Source organism: Podarcis pityusensis (assembly GCF_964106645.2).
Source record: "Podarcis pityusensis genome assembly, chromosome: 14".
In the NCBI taxonomy this organism is placed as follows: Eukaryota; Metazoa; Chordata; class Lepidosauria; order Squamata; family Lacertidae; genus Podarcis; species Podarcis pityusensis.
In genome coordinates, this window is record NC_138039.1 from 20,617,710 (window position 1) to 20,635,953 (window position 18,244).

The 18,244-nt window shown below is 41.7% G+C and overlaps 1 protein-coding gene across 20 annotated transcripts in view; it reads left to right on the forward strand.

Moving 5' to 3' along the window:
* RBFOX1 (RNA binding fox-1 homolog 1) overlaps positions 1-18,244 on the forward strand; it is a 1,496,801-nt gene that overhangs the window by 647,675 nt on the left and 830,882 nt on the right. The gene's annotated exons all lie outside the window — the stretch shown is intronic.

Consider the following 18,244-nt stretch of genomic DNA (forward strand, 5'->3'; position numbering starts at 1 on the left):
ATGTTTTTGTAAGCTGCTTTGAGTTACTTTTTGTAAAAGAAAGAAAGAAAGAAAGAAAGAAAGAAAGAAAGAAAGACGTGATTAATAAGTTCAATAAATAAATATAAATAATAGGTATAAGCATTTCAGTGGTTTGGGGAGGGGAGGTGCCTTTCATCAGGGTTGTAAGCATCTGCACAAATTATTGGCTCCAATCAAATTTTAATCATGGTGTATAAAATACTCAGTTTTTCTTGTAAGGGAATCTGAACCATAAGGTATTAGAAAGCCCCTCCTCCTTTTAATTTCCAGACAGTTCTTATGCTTATCTTTATTCTTCTTCTTGTTGTTATTGTTATTATAACTACATATCCCTAATATAAACCCTGAGTGTATGTGAAGAGCCTGAGTTGCTCAGCCTTCTGGATCAAAGTCTCCCAGTCGTCTTCTGGAAGTAAAAAGAAGGTGAAATCCAACATAGGAGAAACAGAAAAGTAGCCTGGTTTTGTGCTCCTCTATATACTGAAAATGTTACCCATTTTGTCCTTGATGTAATATTTATAACAATATCTGAGCTAAGTGCATCTTTCCTTAGTTGGTGAAGTTGGTGAAGGGAAGGTCCTTCTTTGCAAAATGACCTTCTTCTTTTTTAACAGATTGCTCTTAGCAAATATTCAGCATGAAGAACACTGCAATTTCTTGTTTTAGCCTTGCAAATGCCTGCAGAGTTAAAGGGTGGGGGGACACCAGTGGAACATTAAGACCCTACCCGCCATTTTCAGGAGTACCACAGCTTAACTAGTTATTGCTGTTGCAGTATAAAGACTTTTTGTTGTGGTCATTGTTGGCATCTGTTTACCTTGAGAGACAATGGAGCTCACCTCCAGGGGTGAAGTCAAACTGCATTAGCAGCCCTGCAGTGACGTCCCCAGGGTGCAAGCCTGGGCAGTGTTTATGGAGGTCCTCGACTGCCCAGATGACGACCCCCCTCTCTGCTTCACTGATGTGGTCCAAAGGAAAGCAGAGCATTACATTTGGCACCAGCTTGACTGCAAGAGTTGCTGGAAGGAGATGTACCAGGCACCATCCAACCATCTTAGGGGCTCCACTACAGGTTTTTGTAGGGTTTACTTCTTAATCTTTTCATCTTCCAAAGATATCCCACAAGGCAGTGGAAGTTTAGGATCAGTGTTTTCCTTCTCCTAGATGGACTACTCAGGTTGCTAAGTCCCATCTGCCCCTCACTTCTTTCTACAGCACATGCAGAAAACACCTTCTTGACCACTGGACCCACTATTAGTTTCATCCACTCAATCCACTAAAGCCTGTCTTCTGTCTTCACACGCAGGGGAAATCCCTAACTTACTGAAGGTTTGTGACCCACTGGCTACCCTCACCTGCTTTTGGTCGGCCAGTTAAAGCCATTCCCGGGGTGTGACCGCTGTCACATGCTGACAGCTTCTAGGAGCCACAGATGAGAGCTGAGTGCAGGGAGGGGACGAAGGTGGATAAACTACCCCAGACGGAGCATAACATGTTCCCCACCAGAGGTACTTGCCCTCCCCTAACACCCCATACACCCCATATACCTTAATGACTGACTGCCTCCTAATGTCACAACCTGCAGCTTCTGCTGTGCTTCATTAACAATAAAAATGCTGCTTGCATAGTCATAAGCTGAGCTGTATCACATATTTGGTTTAAGACCCTTCCCTGGGAACTGTTAGGGAGCAGGCAATTGTAATTCTGCTTACTGGGTCTTACAAATCTCTGACCGTAGGTCAGAAGGGTGACAGGGACAAACCATTGAAAGCTCTTCTTTCTGTATTGCCAACATCTGAAACACATCTGGTGGGAACTAAAGAAAAGAACCTTCTAAGTGACTGCTCCCAGGCTCTGGAACTCCTTGCCAGAAGCAGCCCAGCTTGTCCTATCTCCAATGAACCTTCCTCAATCAAGCAAAAGCATTTTTTAAAACAATCCTTTGGCCTGTGAGATGGCACCTACCTACCTACACTGTGACTGGTTCTTACTGGTTGTCCTTATTGATGTTTCACCAACCTGTTGTTACTGTACATTCCATTGTTGTTGTTGTTTGTATATTCTAATATTTATGTTTTTGTTGCTACCCCAAGCACCATGTAGACAGGTGGTATTAAAAAAAACAAAACTACTTTGAATACTCCTTGCTGAAATAAGAGAGAGAGCTTCATCTGTATAGGCATTCCAGCAGCCTTTAGAGACACATCCTATCAGAACAGAATGCTGGACTGGAAGGGCCATTGGTCTAATCCAACAGGCTCTTCTTATTTTTACATAGGCATTTCTTTCATCTCTCTACCTGGGTCTCATGTCTTAATTGTGTGTCTTTTTTAAAATGAGATTTTAAATAGCATATTTTAATTATGTATAGGCATATTTTATTGTGATTGTTTTGTTGCCTAGTTTAATTATGTATGTTTGTCTTTTAATGTTTGTGTCATTTGTTTTATATTTGTAAACTGCTTGGAAGCCTGCTTTGGCATTAAGCAGTACAGTCATACCTCATGTTACATCTGCTTCATGTTACGTTCTTTCAGGTTGCTTCCCGCGGTGACCTGGAAGTGCCGGAAAGGGTTACTTCCGGGTTTTGCCACTCGCGCATGCACAGAAGCGCAAAATGACGTCACACGCATGTGCAGAAGCAGTGAATCGCAACCTGCCCATGCGTAGACGCGCTGCTGTGGGTTGTGTTCTTTTCATGTTGCAAATGGGCCTCCGGAACGGATCCCGCTCGCAACCAGAGGTACCACTGTATATAAATTAAATAATATAGCAGCAGCAGTAGCAGCAGCTGGACTAAGATGGAAATGAGAAAGTGTTCATGTCCAAGGATGTACAGGTCAGCTTTGAGATTCCAGGCAGCATCCTTGAGTCTATTGTTGTTGAAGAAGAAGAACAAGGGCTTAGGGTTAAGGTCTGTAGTGCTTTGCCTTACAAAAATTGGCCGTGTGTTGTAGCTACGTATGTCCAGCTACATCACTGAAACTGCGATGTGAGGTCATATTCCTGGCAAATTCTTATTTGGAATTTTGAGGACATTTTCCAAGGGAAAGGGCTGTTTTTTGACTGAAAACTATATATATGTATTTGTACAAAACACCCAACTTCTGAAAACAAATGTATAGAAAACCAACTGTATTGGTAACTGACTAGGTTTACTGGGAAATCTGTCACAAGTTCAGAATTGGTTGGAGTCTAAACTTCCCAGAGGATAATTAAAATCCATGAAAGCTTGTCAGAGCTCAAATTTGCAAAACCATTGGTGTAATTCTTATAGCAAGTTGTACATGGCTAAAATGGACAGCTTGGAAACACAACACAGAGTTAGCCAAGGTGTCCTATGGAAGTTACAATTTAAACTTTTCTTTTAAAAAGCCTTAGCTCAGCAGAATAAATCCAAAAGGACAAATACCACAGATCTATAGATGATAATGAACTTCAAGGAATGGGGAAATAGAACATGATTTAAGCACAATGTTCTTTTAAGAAAGTAACTTTTTCCAGGAGAAATCTGAGATGTTAACAGCAAGCAATCTTTTTCTAGCAGGTTGCAATGAACAATGTCAGCACTAGACTTATTCGGTTAATTATTTTTCACTTACAAAATATTGCTATCAGTTTGGGTGTCATGATTATCATGAACAGAACTGTCACTATATCTTCCCCTGACCAAACTGATCAGAGAGTTAAGAAATAATGGTCCCTAATACTCTGGATTCTCTCTCCAGTCATTGGCATGGAACATTCAGTGATGCTGGAGGGTGAAGCAGAATAGGTAGAAATGCTTTGTGACTGGCTTGGGTTAGATGATATAGTTAGACCTGTGAGTTCAGCTAGACTGGGTAATAGCCTTCCCCCATAAAGTCACACCACTTGAAGAACTGGGAAGCATTTTACAATAGTATGCAGTAAGTCAACAAAGTACACACATTTAACTTGTGCACATTCAGCTTTATGTGCATGACAAAATAAATAAAATAAAAGGGGGCAGGAAGAGGGTGGAGTTCCAGGACAAAATGTATTTGCAATCCCACCCACAATGAACCCAATGGGCTTTGACCATATACAAGTTTGGTTTTAGGCACAATCCCTGGAACGTAACCACTGCGTAAATTGCGAGCTTACTGTGTACACAATATTAGCTGTGGCTTTGGGAGAAATAGAGGGGTTTCTGTTTGTTTGTTTGTTTTAAAGGAAAGGGGAATTTGAATTGTTCATGCATTGAAGTTATATTGCACAGGGATTATTGTGTGTGTGCATTTCATTTTGCTGTTGATGTCACATGTGTTGAAGCCATGACTGGTTGCTGCATCTACCCAGAGGCAATGCTAAGGAAGCACGTTCCATTTAACATGAACACTTTCACAGGGACAGCCTTTGCTCAGACATGTTCTTCTACTGTTTAATGTAACAACTCAGCGCAAAACAGATTTAACCTATAAAACCATAAAGTAATAAACTTAACAAGTGCCAAGAAGGGAGCACCCAGTAAAACAAAGCTTCATTAATTTCAAACTGGTAATTAGGGTGGTGAGATTTTGTGTGGCTTCTTTTTAAAAACAAACAAACAAACAAACAAACAAACAAACAGGGAATTAATAATGCATACACACTGGGTGACCTTGGGCTAGCCACAATTTGTCTATTTTCACATAGTGGTTGTAAAAGGTGGGTAAACTTATGTAGGCTACCTAGAACTACTTGTCGGAAGAATGAGAGTGATAAATGTGATATGCCAAAAAAACAATAAAATACATGGGGAATTTTGAGAGGGGCAGGAATTCAGGCTCAAGCTTCCAGGTTCTTTAAGTGTGTCTTCCACGTATGAAGCAGAATGCACTGTTTGACCAGACAAGGGCAATAGTCCAGGGTCCTGTTATTTACAGCATGTCTTGCAAAACCAGAAATGCCAATTTCATAACTTGATATTGCACAGCTCTGTTAATAAAGAGGGCTCTGAGGATTAACGACAGTCACACAGAGCTCATGATGGGAGAGGCCTAGGACCCAGTCTCAGATGCTTCAGGTTTTCAACCATGCCAAGCAGAATCTTGAATGATGCCCCACCCCCTTTGAAGGCTGAAAAAATGGGACCCCTGCTTGAGTGGCAGCAATGCTCCTCTATATACCATGTTCTTCCCCAACTCCATGTTAGCCAGTGGTTAGGTTGGTTTAATAAAATGTATAGCGACCACTGCTCTGCAGGTGAAGGCTTCCTGCAGATATTGTCTTATTGGACTGTCTGTTCAATGCAATGTAGTCTTTTGGTGACAGCCTTTTTTACTCCTATGCCTAAGCTGCGGCACTTCGAAGTGTCAGGATATTTTGTGCCCTGCCTAAAGGTCAAATAAAGTTGCTGATCAATACCAAAGGCTGTTAACTTCCTGTTCCTTATCCTGTAAATCTCAAAATCTTGTCACGTTGCAAACTACCAAGAAGCTGTTACCTGTCCAGTGAGCAGATTCTGGTTTGAGGAAATTCATTTGCCCCAAATAGTCAAATACATCTCTATGTGCAGAAATATCCCAGTTTCAAGGTTAACCAGTATCTGAATGTCAAATTCTCTGAAGCAAATTGGAAAACCTCTAACAGTGTCTAATAAGTGTCTTTTAAAAATAAGGGGTATCTCCTTAAAAACAAAACAAAACAAGCAGAAAGCATGTTTGTCCTGTTCAAAGACCAGAAATGGTATTGTAAAGATCAACTTAGGCTAACTTCTACAACTACTATGAGAATCTGAGAGAAATCAAAATTAAGAGATTCATTCATCCCTGTTTTCAAAATTCTATTTCAAATGGTTGTGTGTGTGAAAGTAAGGGGGGGGGAACAGACAGATTTACCTCTGCTCATAAAGTATGGAAAGACCCTAAATCTTAATTTTATTTTAAAGCAATAACAGCCATAAGTCATATTAAGCCAGGGCCTGTGGCTCCTTCTTGTAGAGAGTCCCATTGGCAATGTGTACACTTGTGGTGGTAGACCTGGTTTAAGACACACCTAGTTGAAGGCTAGGGGAAGGTGGGTGAAGTCTGGACTTCACAATCTGCAGCTTCCCTGTGTAAGTAATGCCTTTTTCTGGCCACATTCCTAACATACATTTAAAGCACTCTGAACAGGCATGGATTCCCACAAAGAATCCTGGGAGCTGTAGTTTGTTAAGGGTGCTAAGAGTTGTCAAGTGGTCCCAAATAGTACCCAGCAGATGGGTCACTGTTGCTTACTGAGAGGGAGCAGGAGAGGAATGAGGTGACAGGTAGGTCAGCATGGTGCAAATGCACCAGCGGGCGTGATGAATTGGCTCTACTGGTGTGTTTGCACTGCACCAGGCTCCCTGCCACTTTGTTCCTCTCCCTGCTGGTAAGCAACTGCAGCCCACTGGCCAGAAAGCTAGCACAGCAGCTCTGCGTCACCTGACAGAGAACTCTACTTTTCTTAGTGTTAAATCACATTTTGTTTCAGCATAGTCCTGACAGCTAATGTCAGTGAGCAAAAATGTGTGCCAAGGACTATTTGTGGAGGAGTAAACAGCATTTCTACACAGCTGTATTGCTGATGCTGAAATGTGTGTGTGTGTGTATTTCTAAATTTAGAATATATAGATCATATATGTGTGTCATTGTGATGGATGAGGAGGGAAAGATTTATTTTTATTTTTTACTTTAAAAAGGAGAGAAACGTTGAAGATGAGTTTGTCTTTTGATCTTAGTCTCACTTAACAAACTATACCCATACAGCTTTCCCTACCCGCTCCACTGAAAATAAATAAATAATAAATAAATAAATAAAAGGTGGAATTGGATAAAGCTGCCACGTTTATTGACAAGTACCTTCAAGAGATTAAATATCAAGAGGCAGTGAGCAAGCATCTGAAAACAAGTATTGATGTTAAAGAGTTATTACCAGCAATTAACATGGGAGGGAGGGGGGGAAGAGATAGAATATAAAAATTAACATGGATGAGACAAAGGAGGAAGGGCCAATCATATGCAGGCATGCAAAATCAATTATCAGCACATTTTATTTCACTATTCTTTTCTGCTCTTGTGTTGTCTTGAGTGAATCAGAAAATAGTTATATTACTTGCACCATCCTTATTCGTCAACCGGTTGTGTTTCCCCACTGCCCCTAGATATTTCAGATTAGAAATCCAAAGAGCAATAGGAGTTGAAAGCCAAAACATCTGGAGAGTACAAAGTTGGTGAAGGATGAATTACACAGATAAAACATGATGTTGTTCGTTTAAGTGTGTTCTCCCTCATGGAGAGCACAGGTTGCAGGCGGGGCTGACGAGACACCTCACTGTTGCTAGGCAAATGGTTTGGCCATCCTTTAAGCAGGAGCGGGCTGTTACTGGGGAAATCTAGATGTTGCCATTTGTTGATCGACAGCCCTATTTGTTAAATACAATGCTCACAGCGACGAACTTCCTCTTTTCGCTGCTTACTTCGGATCACCCGCCCTCCCTTCCCTAATTTTAGGCTGTTTGCTTGACCTTGCTATGCCTGTCATGGGGTCATCTGCTTTGGGGCAGGGGCCCGGTAGGAATTTTGTCCATTTGGCTGATTAGTGTGTGCCACTTGGTTTTTTGCCTACTGCGTAGCAAATCGTCACAACTTGTAAGGTTTGCGGTTAGGTATTGGTCTTGGAATTGGTTGGTGGAGGGGTATGGATTTGGCTGTGCCTGCCCCTCCAAAATGCTGCTGCTGCTTCAAGGGTTTTCCGTTAAAGGAACCCAGGGGCTCCCCATGCTTTTGTCCGAAACCCCCTGGCAAGGGCTAGGGCCACACAAGCCCCTGGGAGCATTCTGGGGAGAGGTGAGGCATGGTTCCCAGTCCCGTCTCTCTCCCCAGGTGACTTACCCTTTCTGACTTTGCGGGGGGTGTGAATGTCAGAGCTGTCCCCGTGCGGGGTCAGTTAGTGCTACCAATGCCTAAGTAACCACTCACATTGCTGCAATTTGAATAAAGTTGTGGCCAAAATTATGCCAAAAACCTTAAACAAAAATTACCGGTAAGTGTCAATTGTGTTTTTCTTTGGGGGGGGGGTGTCTTGGGGACCTCGACACACGAATGTTTATTAATTCATATACCACATCATCTGCAAATTGATTGTACTAGCTATTGGCCTTGGCAACTGAAAAATAAATAAAACTTCAGTGTAAGATTATATATTCTATATAAACAAAGAAGTAAGGATATATTCCACTTAATGCCAAAATAGACTTCTGAGCAGCCTTCTTCTTCGTCTTCGTCTTCTTTGTCTAAACTACCGTCACAAGGTGAATGACACATAATTAAAATAAATGAAAAACACAAAAGCAATGAATAAATTTTAAAAGCAACCCTAACGAGTGGACACTTGTGGTAAAGACCCAAAATCTAGCTGGGAAAGCCTGTTGAAACAAAAATTTGTCTCCAGCTGTTTCTGGAACAGTGTGCACATGCAAATTTGGGGGTCTCTGCTTTGGAGCCAGTCCTCCTCAAGCCTTGAATAGGTACATGTTGCCCACTGTTGTGCTAAGGGAATAGGGGTCCTTTCCCCTAACCAGTACCTTTTTCAAATAAAAATGGTGGTGGTGGTGGGGCAACAAGAAAGAGGAGTCTGGTTCTAATTATGAATGTCATGGCCAATAGACAGGTATGAAGTTAAACTTTTGCATAAGCTATCAAAACTTTGATTTAATTGACTGCTTTCCTTAATGCAGTACATCAGCAATTTAGACTTCCTCCTTATTCATTCTCTGTGTCTTCATAATGGAGCATTATAGTGATATTAAATTATATAGCACAGGTTTTATGATGTGTCCAGCAATCTTCCATAGGCAATGAGATGTAGCTGCTTCTCATTATGTACCACCATGTAAGAACATATTGGAATGTCTTCTCTCTCTCTTTCTAACCTAGTTCCTCAAACTTGATTTTTTATTTTTATTTTAGTTTGAAAGGTAGATGCTATTTTTGTAAAGTGCTGCCTGCTTGTCTGGTCAAAGGCTGAGATTTCTTGAGCTGAAGGTGGGAAGGAACCTCCTTGGGAAAAAACTGCATTGTTGGAAATTGGTTTCAGGCTGTAATTCAAAATTTATGAAATCAAAGCTACAAAAATAAATGTGCACCAATGTGAAAGGGTAAGCCTTCATCTACCGAAAATAGTGATGGTGGTGGGGAGGGAAAAGTAGTGAGTAGGTTGTGTGCATTAAGTACCTGGTCAGTGGGGGAAAAAAATCTATTGGGGGGGGGAAGGGTAAAGAAGAGTTGCTATGTTTTTTATCATGTCACAAAAAAGAAAAGGAAGGAGGGAGGGAAGGGGAAGTTAAGTATCAGTGAGTGTGGAACCCAAGACCTTAACACATATAAGACATTATTATGATAATATAAGGGACGTGGGTGGCACTGTAGGTTAAACCACAGAGCCTAGGATTTGCCAATCAGAAGGTCGGCGGTTCGAATCCCCGCAATGAGGTGGGCTCCCGTTGCTCGGTCCCTGCTCCTGCTAACCTAGCAGTTCAAAAGCTCGTCAAAGTGCAAGTAGATAAATAGGTACCGCTCTGGTGGGAAGGTAAATGGCTTTTCCGTGCGCTGCTCTGGTTCGCCAGAAGTGGCTTAGTCATGCTGGCCACATGACCCGGAAGCTGTACGCTGGCTCCCTCGGCCAATAAAGCAAGATGAGCACCGCAACCCTAGAGTCAGTCATGACTGGACCTAATGGTCAGGGGTCCCTTTACCTTTACCTATGATAATATAATAAATCATCACAACAATCAGGGTTGGATTTACATTTGATGAGGCCCTAAGCTACTGAAGGTAATGGGGCCCTTTATATGTCCAGCTGTCCTTTGTCAAAAGCAATTTGTCACTGTTTTTTTTTTTGTGTTGAATATATGCTACACAACACAAAACACAGTTGCTGTATGTAGGTTTTATTTTTATTTTTTATCTTATATTTTGGAAATGTACATCCAGGTTTTTGTTTTTCTTTAATTTTGGGGGGGGCCCCCAAGAGAGTGGGGCCCTAAGCTATAGCTTGTTTAGCTTAGATGTAAATCTGGCATTGACAACAAATACAAAGAGTAATTGGTGGTAACACAATCCTTTTAGAGTGGTGGAGTAAACGAAACACCCGTGGTGGAACAGGAAGCCATTGCTTCCTCTGAATTCCAAACAAATCAAGTATTTTTAGTATCTGAGGTGCTGCAAGACTGTTTTCCCCTACTGTGACAACTTGCTCTCTGGAATGTTAATATGAAATTAAGGTTTTATTGAGTCATATTGAAAATAACTCATCTCTGAGTTGCTGTCTCTGTGTGGAATCCCCTTAAAAGAAAGGGGGAAATAGCATTTTTTGAATTCTGCAATCCAGCCAAGGAATGTGTACAACAGTGCACATACGGGAGCGATACATGCATACTAGAGAAACTAATATTTTAAAATGTGTTATATTGAGGAAAATTGCTTTGCAAAATGGTGTCTATTAGGAGAAATCTACACTAAAATGCTGATAAATTTCCATGAGGGCTTTAAAATACATACAGTATTGAGAAACCAGTGTTGTGGTAATGCGGAGAACTTAACTGAACATAGGAAAAAGGAGAAACTGTTGAGAAACTGAAATTCACAAATTCAAGTTTAGGATTAGAGTCCACGCATCTTCTCCCATGGTGCCCAATACGTTTATTCCTTTTGGCAGTGTGTGTGTTTGTGTGTGTATAAAATACTACTGTCATTCCTGTTTCAAAAGATGCCTGGGTTTTCGTTCATGTATCATTTTGGGAAATGCAAATTCACTTAGGTTCAGCTGTGCATACCCACTTCTGGGTGCCTTGCCTCATGCCATTGGTCTTAGGAAGTCCCAGTGCCATGCAAAGCTGTAGCTGTGCCTTTTCCTGGAATTATGATGAAATCACAATGCAGACTTTTAATGTGGTGAGTTAATTTTCTTTTCCCTTCATGTTAACCCCCCCCCCCCATTTTTGTGTTGCTGGTGTTACAGTAGTAGCTGACCCAATTAGTTCCTCTTTGCTGTTCTTCCACCTTTCCTGCCCACAAGCCGGCACATTAGTCTTGAGGGTGTGTGGGGGAAAGAGAGAGAGCGTACAGAAAATAACCCCTTTTGCTCTGCAGCTTTCCCTTGCTGCGCTAATCACCAATTTCTGAAAATATATCTTCAGAATTGTTTTATTGTGACAGGTCAGCAGATAAAAGTGTGATACCAGGGGGTAAATCGTACCTTATTAACCAGCATTCTCTCTCCTGCCTAAGCGATATCCCACTGGAGTGTTGGATCATTGCTGGTGTCAAGCTTGAAAATATTACAGGACAATTAAGTCCAGTGCTTTGCTGCATTAGGCAAGGCCCTCGCCTTATATTCCCATTTTTATGCCCCTCTCCTTCTTCTCTGTCTCTGCTAATTTATGTGATAATTACCCACTGCAGTTGAGTGACCAAAATCTTTAATGATAAAGTTCTAGGAATCAAAGCACTGTGGTGAAGCCAGGCTATTAGTGCCTCTGTGTGTCTTTAAAAGATGGAGAGAACACTTTACCCCCTAGAATCTCATTTTTGTCATTGTCACCCCTGCAGATATGTAGCATAAAGTGTGGGCGATACACATCTCGCATCCGAAGTAGTGAACTTGAGGCCGAGTGTATTATCTTGGAAAGAGTAGGCTGGCTCATTTGGGTATTTTACTTATGGCTTTTAATGCTAAAACATATTTGTATCTACCTTCAACTTCAAGAAGCTCAGAGTGACAAGTATGCAGTTTTTTTCAATTTATTATTGCAACTACTGTGTGAGTTATGTTAGGCAGAAGGAGTAGCCATGTTACCTGGTAACTTTTTTGCAGGGCAAGGAGCAGAGTTCAGGTCTCCCCTGTGTAGGGATAAGAAAGTGAGAAGAGTCAAATGGATCCGGCCGATAGCCTATCAAGTCCAGCATCCCATCGGTGGTCAACAAGTTGCCTTTCGGAAACCCACAAGTGGAACCCAAGTGCAAGAGCACTTTCCTCTCCTTCGGTTTCCAGCAACTGCCTTTGACCATGGAGGTAGAGCATAGCCATCATGGCTATTAGCCACTGCTAGTCTTATCCTCCATTAATTTATTCGGTCTTCTTGGAAGCCATCTAAGTTGGTGGCTATCATTGACTCCTGTGGGAGTGAGTTCCAAAGTTTATCAGCACTGTGTGAAGAATGACTTCCTTTTATCTGTCCTGAATCTTGCAGCATTCAGCTTTGTTAGATTTTCATCAGTTCTTTTGTTACGGGAGAGAGAGAGAAACTTTTCTCTGTCCGCTCTCTGCATGCCATGCATAATTATATAAACTTCTTTCATATGACGTCTTACTTGCTTTTATTCTAAACTAAAAAGTCGCGGATGTTGCCGTCTTTCATCATAGGGAATTGTACCATGGGGGAGATAAGAACATAAGAAGAGTGCTGGTGGATCAAGTTAATGACCCTTCTAGTCCAGCATCTTCTTCTCACAGTGGACAACCAGGTGCCCATGGGAAGCCTACAAACAAGACATGAGTGGAACAGTTCTCTGCCCTCTTGTGATTCTTGGCAACTAGGATTCAGAGGCATACTGTCTCCAAAAGTGGATGTAGAACATAGCCTTATCCTCCATCCTGTTAAAGGGCACCTTTAAAGGAGGTCACTGTAACCATGCATGAGCTGATGGCCAATCCATTTTAATAACATTAGAAAAGCCTGTTAGATCAGGCCAGTAGCCTATCTAGGCCAGCATGCTGTTCTCACAGTGGCCAATCAGATGCCTCTGGGAAGCCCAGCTAAGTGCAACACAACAGCATGTCAGGCCTAGCAGAGCTTCTCAAAGCAAATCAATCAATCACTCAATCAAACAAACAAACAAACAAACAAACAAACAAACAAACAACAGAATCATAACACCCTTCAATAAACATAACTCCAGCCAAGGATTGCATCCTAAAGCTACGATCCCATACTCACTTGCCCAGGAATAAGTGAAATTAAACTAAAAGCTGCTTAGTTCTGGGTAGAAATCTCTAGAATTGCACAGGAAAAAACATGTATGACACAGCTTTTATGAAGAAGTTGATTGTTTGAGGTGGCTTACAAAACCACAGTGTGGAGAGGTGGGATAAATAAATATTTTCAACAAGCAGGTAGGGCATTGCAAAAAGCATAATCAGTGGTGTTATTCATGCCAGAGATTCATTACATAACTGGAAGGAATAAATATATCTTTGCTACATCCCCGTTCATTTTTCTGGGTCCTTTTAAATAGTTCAGCGACACCTTTTTTCATACCATTCTGAAATATATTGTTTGCAATAGGTGATTTCCCTTGATGAACTTAAAAGCAGCTGATTTATCACTTTGTGTTAAGTATGCAATAAAGGTTTGAATGTGAATGCCTGTGTTTAACAATAACCAGTCATAATCTTGGCCCTGTTTTGGGAGAAAGAGTGCGGTCAATTATTTTCTCCAGCTATGTAGTGATTTCTCCTGAGTACACGCATGGTTTATAATAATAGGCTATTATTGAAATGCAGTTTTATGGCACATTTAGTATAAAGAACAATGCATATGTTTATCTCAGAGACAAGTGGTAAATCATGTTACTGAGGAAGCATGGTAAGGAGCCAAAGCTCTCTGATACAACACATGCTTTGAATGCAGAAAGTCCCAGGTTCAATTTGTGGCATATCCAGTCACAAGAGAAAACCCAGCAAGGCTAGGATGGATCTCAGATTCACATTTTAATGCAAACCTACCAATTGGCATTTCCTGAAACAACACTGAAACTGCAATGCAGCTATCCTTTGAGATTCACACTTTTCTGAATCTTGCAATGCAGTTCTCCAACAAAATAACACAAATAAAAACATACATTATGGGGGGGGGGGAGTGTGCATAGCAATGCAAAAATTAATTAGTGAAGATAACTTACAAAAATGCATTATATTGAAAAATATCGGACACAAAAGTATATATTAAGAAAAAAATTCTTATTGGTGTATTTTCATGAGGATTGTAAAGGAGGAGGAGCGGACAGTCTAGAGCAGCCTTTCTCAACCTGTGGGTCGCCAGATGTTGTTGAACTACAACTCCCATCACCCCTAGCTAGTGAGGTCAGAGCTCAGGGATGATGGGAGTTGTAGTCCAACAACATCTCGGGGCCCACAGGTTGAGAACCGCTGGTCTAGAGAGTGAGTCCTTTTCTTGTAGCAGTCTACTGCTGAGTCCTACTTGCAGAAAGCACAACTGTGAAGGCGGATGGAGGAGGGTGGTGTCAGAAGTGGAAGCAGGATTAGGGCAGACCGACAGTCAAAGCAAGAGAAAGAGTGAAAGTGAGTGAGTCTCTATGGGAGTGCCCAAAATACCTGTCCCACCCCCATCCCTGCTTACCAGGAGTGGTGTTTTCAGCCCAGTGTGGCAGGGAGGGATGGAGGGAACTTACAATGATTCCCAGCTTCTATGCACTGGGCAGACTGGTTTCCTGCTTCTCATATATGTGCTTGGTTCAGGAAAAGCCCACAGGAACTCAGGAGCCAATCAGTACCAAGCTGGGCTCCCAGAGGACAGGGGTTTGAAGTGGACCTGAGTGAAGACTTCACCCATCCTGGTCCGGTTCTAGGAGTATAAAGGGATAGAGGAAAGGGTTCTCTCCCTCTTACGTAACACTATAACTGATGGACATCCAATGAAACTGAATGTTCATCCAGGACAGAAAAAAAGAAAGAAAGCACTTCTTCAAACAACACATAGTTAAAAACTGGAATATGCTCCCACAGGAGGCAGTGATGTCCACCATCTTGGGTGGCTTTAAAAATGTTCTGGGCAAATTCATGGAGGAGGACATGGCTATAAGCTATGATGGCTCTGCTCTGTTTCTACGGTTGAAGGCAGTAATACTTCTGAATACCTGTTGCTGAAAACCACAGGAGGGGAGAGTGCTCTTGTGCTCAGGTCAGGTTTGCCAGTTTGCCAACATGATGACAGGATTCTGGACTAGGTGGGCACTTCTCATGTTCTTAATTTGTTAGTCATTGAAGTCTAAATTGATTCTGAGCATGTGTTACTCATTGGAATCGGGCAGTTGTTTTGACTTTTCATGACTGTCCTTCTAAAGATGACTAAAGGAGTTCTGTGATCTGTTCCTATTCCCCTTGGGCAGCAGAACCTCAGCAGGTCGATCCTTAGCTAAAGGTTGTACTGGCTTTCTGAGAACTCCTGTTGTAAACTCTTAAGAAGGACTTTTTAAAATCGCAAACTGATGCCAAAATGTGGAGAACTGAACTTAAGATTGGGGGGGGGGGGGTGAGAACCTGAGAAAAACAAAATTGACAGGTTTATCCATCCTCAGTTATCAGTCAGGGTAGACAATACTAAGTTGGATGGATCAATAGTCTGAGTCAGTATCTTTCTATGCAAGGCTGTGGATCTCCAGCAAACAAATAACTTTTTTTATTCAACATTAAGAGCTGCCAGCTTTTTTCAGCTGACCCTTATGGTATCATCTGGCAATTGCTGAGTCCCAAAGCACTCTATCAGGCCTCACCATCAACACCTATCTTTGCTCTGCTTTACTTTTGCCCCACCCACCCACCCATCCTGTGCTCCAATTAGCACCTGGATGTGGGAGTCACCTTCTTCTTTTCCCCAGGTAGCTTTCTGCCAGAGAATTGTTGGGAATTATGGGAGTGACATTGGACTTTTGGTATGATTAAGTTTAGCAGCTGGCATTAGCTGAAAGACGTACTTGTAAGTTAAAAGTTTCAAGAAGTCAATTGGAAAGAGACTATTTTATCAGCAAATCATATAGATTTTTACCTATGTTAATGAAAAGAAACACTATGTGCTGCACTCCTTCCCACTGTGTTAAAATATGGAATGCATGATTTGCTTCTGATATTTGGTTTAATACAGGATATTAGTTAAACTAAATCTATTTTAGATTGTTGTTTTCACTGAAAAACATCACTGCTCTGTAACCTTCGATTGTAGGTTTAACTGATTAATGTGATTTAGTGTATTTCAGAGTTTTTACATATTTAGTATACTTTTTTTCATTTTAAATAATCATGGGGTAGAGGACATATCCACTTTGACTAATTCCCTCTCTTTTCCTAGGTAGGACATTATTTCTTTATATTTTTATTTCTATATAATTTTCATCTTTGTTATCTCCAAGTAAAAATTTAAATAAAATTATGTGCGCGCACACACACACACACACACACACAGAGAAGAAGAAGAAGAAGAGTTTGGATTTGATATCCCACCTTTCACTCCCTTTAAGGAGTCTCAAAGCGGCTAACATTCTCCTTTCCCTTCCTCCCCCACAACAAACACTCTGTGAGGTGAGTGGGGCTGAGAGACTTCAAAGAAGTGTGAGTGGCCCAAGGTCACCCAGCAGCTGCATGTGGAGGAGCGGGGAAGCGAACCCAGTTCACCAGATTACAAGACTACTGCTCTTAACCACTACACCACAGAGAGAGAGAGGCTCTCAGCTCTTGGATTGTTATCAGGCCTCTGCTGTTGCTACTGCTCCTTAAAATCTCACACAGTGTTACCAATGTAGGAAAGACTCCACTGTACACGTGAAGATGGTCTTTGCTGCACTTTCCTGTCATGCCATGTATTGGGATAGAAGGATCTGCCTATTTCGTTTTTCAAATCTTAAATTCAGTTTTCCTCATTTTGCAGCCATTTTCTTTTTTCTTTTTTATTAAAAAATGCTGATGAAAATATTCCTAATACATACATTTTTGCCTAATATACATTTTGCATTTTCTCCTAAGCAACACCTTTTTACAAGCTGTTTTGAGGGAGATATACATTTTTGCAAGCAGTCTCCCCTAATATAATGCATTCTGTATATTATTTTCACCAATACTTTCAATACTTTAGGCACATTCGCCGTAATATATCCAGTTGGGGAACTGCATTAAAAAATCAGATAAATGCCATTTTGAAGGTTGTTTTGGTCCCTATATTGTTTCAGAAAGTGTGTATTTGATAGATCTAGCTTTTAGTGGCCCTAAACCAGTGGTGGGAGGGCCTGTGGTCCTCCATATGTTGCAGTCCAGCTCCTATCTGCCTTAGGTGTGGGGAATTATAATCTAACAACATCTGGAGGACCACTGGTTCCCCATCCTTGACCTTGACCTGAACTATTAAAAACACACACATATCGTGAGTGAGTTCTACTAATGCCTTTCTATCAAATATAGAAGTGGGGAGTGGGGACAATAAAACAGCATTGCTTTGGCAGGGGTCATCAGGTGTGGAGGGGAAGAAGAGAAACATATGCTATTACCCAAGCGATGCGATTCCTGCAGTTCAAAACAATCATCAAAATAACCAGCTTTTAACAAGCTGGACCAGAATAGCCTGAACATTTTCAAGATCTGAGACTTCAATGTCACATTCTAGGATTTTGAAGCTGGCTCTGAAAACTGGAAGCACATTTATCAGGGCAACCCTACACAATCTGCTTAAAAATATATCCTGCTGTGTTCTATCAAACTTGATTCCACTCAAGAGGATCCTCTTGATCTGCTTACAGCTCAATACCCTTGGCATTTCTTCCCCTCATACCCATAAACACAGTGGGAGCTGGTCCATTTGGTCCAATGTGGTGTAGAAGAAGAAGAGTTTGGATTTGATATCCCACTTTATCACTACCCAAAGGAGTCTCAAAGCGGCTAACATTCTCCTTTCCCTTCCTCCCCCACAACAAACACTCTGTGAGGTGAGTGGGGCTGAGAGACTTCAAAGAAGTGTGACTAGCCCAAGGTCACCCAGCAGCTACATATGGAGGAGCAGGGAAGCCAACCTGGTTCACCAGATTACGAGTCTACTGCTCTTAACCACTACACCACACTGGCTCTCCAGTGTAGAGAGTGTTGGACTAGGACCTGGGAGACCATAGCTCAAGGCCCTAAGCTTACTGGGCGACTTCTTCTAGCCTAACATATACCCTACAGGATGGTTTTAGGGATTAACTGAGGAGGGGGAGAACCATGTGTGCCACCTTTGGGGGGAAAGGCAGCACGCAAGCAAGCAAGCAAGCAAGCAAGCAAACAAGCAAACAAACAAACAAACAAACAAACAAACAAGACAAAGGCCCACAACCTGACCTCTCTCAGGCCAAGCCTCCACTTGCCTGCCTTCTGACTCATAACCAGTCAGCAGGTGGCTCCGCCTGTCATTGGCTCTGGCTCCACCTGCTGTTGACAT